This window comes from Citrus clementina, unplaced genomic scaffold, assembly GCF_000493195.1.
Source record: "Citrus clementina cultivar Clemenules unplaced genomic scaffold, Citrus_clementina_v1.0 scaffold_3, whole genome shotgun sequence".
Taxonomy (NCBI): Eukaryota; Viridiplantae; Streptophyta; class Magnoliopsida; order Sapindales; family Rutaceae; genus Citrus; species Citrus x clementina.
This window is the reverse complement of record NW_006262339.1, coordinates 10777347-10780328: the sequence shown is the minus strand read 5'-3', so window position 1 is coordinate 10780328 and position 2982 is coordinate 10777347.

The window sequence follows — 2982 nt, the reverse complement described above, 5'->3', positions numbered from 1 at the left end:
ATTTTCCCGAAAGGCTGGTTTTTTAAACCATGGGATTTATCCAAACCCCAGTCTTTCTACCAAAGCATACTTGAGTTCAATGAGTCAGTAAAATTTAAACATTTCTTCCTTAGTAAAGCTCATTCTGAACCAGCCTATTCCACGGCTACCATCCTTAAAGTCCTTAGCCCAAATCAGTGGGGTGACCAGCTCCACAAACCAAAGACTTTTCCCGTCAATTTTCAAAGACGTTTAAACCACTGTTTATCTTTCTCTTACTGGGATTATCAACAGGCCTGGTTTAACACCTTTTTTATTCAAAACCCCAAACGATCTCACTCTTGGTTATTTTTCTTTAATTCAAAAATAACCTTTCAAAACCTTCCAAATTGGTTCCAAATTTGGTGGCACTACTTTGGGCCAAGCCTAGACATTCTAACCTAGAATGCCATTAAATGTTTAAATCTTTTTAAAGCCCATTATATTCCTTTTGAGTCTGAAAAGAGGTTTCCTTATTTTCTCTGCTTCTGTACAAATTTCTTCCTTCCCTGGGTTTGGATGTGGAATTTCTAATACCACACCATAGACATCGAACTAGTTTTACAAAGAACCTTCAAAGTCTATTAAACCAATTCGATGGATCAAAATGATAAAACCCATCTTCCATAGATAAAACATTTTATTGATAGGCTTTATTAAACCAATTCGATGATTTTTGTGAAAGCTTTGATTGAGAAACAACAATTTGTGAAGAAGAGCTTTCACATGAAACGATTTCTTTAGAGGAAGAAGGTCTTGAAATTTCTTTGGAAACAAGTTTTTCTTTCTCAGGAACTTGAGAAAGGGCTTTAGTTTGAAAAATATTTTGTAAGGCGAGCATAAGCTCTGGAGACTTTGTAATGGAATTCGTCCATTCTTTTACCTGATCTTCGGAGGTAATGGCTTTAGACTGGGCTTCTTGGTCTTCAACCATTTCAATCCAAGATTTGATGGGCATGGCCGAAGAAAGTAATTTTTCTTTAGAAGGGGTTGATTTGGGTTCTTTAGAGGTTACTTGTAACTCAATGTCTTTAAGAACAACTTTACCTTTGTCTTTTTTCTTGGGCGGCATTATCTGTTTTGAAGAAATTCTTTGGTTAGAAAGTCAGGGATAAAATTTGTATCACCTTTTATAAACTCAATATCAAAATCAAAGACGCTTAAAATAGCTTGCCATCTTGCAAAAATTTGTTTTGAATCAATATTTTGAACATCTTTTTCCAAAACATGTTTTGCAGCTTTGCAATCAATTCTAAGTAAAAACTTTTGATTTAATAAGTCAGTTTGGAATTTAGAAATGCATAATACGATAGAAAGAATTTCTTTTTTAATAGTAGAGTAATTTCTTTGGCATTCACTCCAATGAGCAGAAACATACTGTAGTATTTGTTCTTTATTATTCTCTTTTTGCTTTAATATTCCTCCATATCCTAAATCGAATGCATCTGTTTCAACAATTTTAGGTAATGCAGGATTTGCAAGGAATAAACATGGAATATTTTTAACAGAATTCTTTATTAGCTTAACAGCTTTAGTATGCTCATCAATCCATGCCACATGGTTCTTTTTTAATCTATCATGCAAAGGTTTCGACATTCTGTTGATATTAGGACAAAAATCAAGAACATAATTTAAACTACCTAAAAATCTCTGCAATTGGGTTTTGTCAAGGATTTTATCAGGAAATTTATCAGCAAATGCAAGAGATCTTTCCATAGGTGTAATGGTTCCCTTGGAAATGTAATGACCTAGGAACCTGATCTTTGTTTGAAACAAAGAGACTTTAGAACTAGAAATTACCAGACCAGCCTTTCTAGTGGCAAGGTAGCAAGTCTTTAAATGTTTGAAATGTTGATCAATTGTTTGGGAGAAGTTCAACACATCATCTATATAAACTATGCAGAAATCAGAGAAAGGGTTATAAATATCATTCATAATTCTTTGGAATTCTGAGGGTGCATTCTTTAAACCGAATGGCATAACAGTGCATTCATATTGTCCAAAGGGAACAGTGAATGCAGTTTTATAGCGGTCTTTAGGATGGATTTGAATTTGCTAAAATCCTCACTTCATATCAAATTTGGAAAAAATGAATGCAGAATGTAGTTTTTGAAGCAAATCGTTTTTATTAGGTATGAGGTACCTAATCGATTTTAATGCTTTATTTATAGGTTTATAATTTATAACAAGTCTAGGTGTTCCTCTTTCTATTTCAGAATTTTTATTAACATAGAAAGCGGCACAAGACCATGGAGACCTAGATTTTACAGTGAGTCCTTTTGATTCTAAGTCTTTTATTTTCTCTTTACAATGTTGTTCTAATTCCATATTCATTTAGATTGGACAGGCTTTGATAGGTATTTATTTTTCATCAAAAGAGTTTTCATAAGACAAATCTACTAAATGTTGCTTTCTGTTCCAAAAAGCAGAGGGTAGATCTGCACATATTTCATTTTCAATGAGGTCTTTAAAATCAGAGATCTTTCTTTTTGCAAATTCATTTTGTAATTGGTTTTCGATTCTTTATAAACTCAAATCCTTTTTTAAACAAATCAGGTTATCTTGTTTTGACTTGAGGAGTACATTGATTTGGTTCTGATAAACAGAACAGGCTTTAACAATATTCAAATTTCTTGTTTTAGGTTTCTCAATGAAAGGAAAAATAAGTTTTTTGGTTTTTGCTTTAAAGGATATACTATCGTAGTTGACAGTATATGCAGTAATGAGATTGATAAAAGGAGTTCCTAATATAACAGTGTGATGGATATCATTTGTTAAAAGAAAGGAAGTCCTAAATTCAAAACCATTATTATGCACTGAGGCATCAACCTTAGATTTTACCTTCAACTTTGAATTATTGGCGACTGAGAGTCTTTCATTTGTCTTTTCATGAAATCTTTTTAGGAATAATTTCTTCTTTTTATACAATTTTAAATCAGCACCCGTATCAAAAAGGGCAATGGG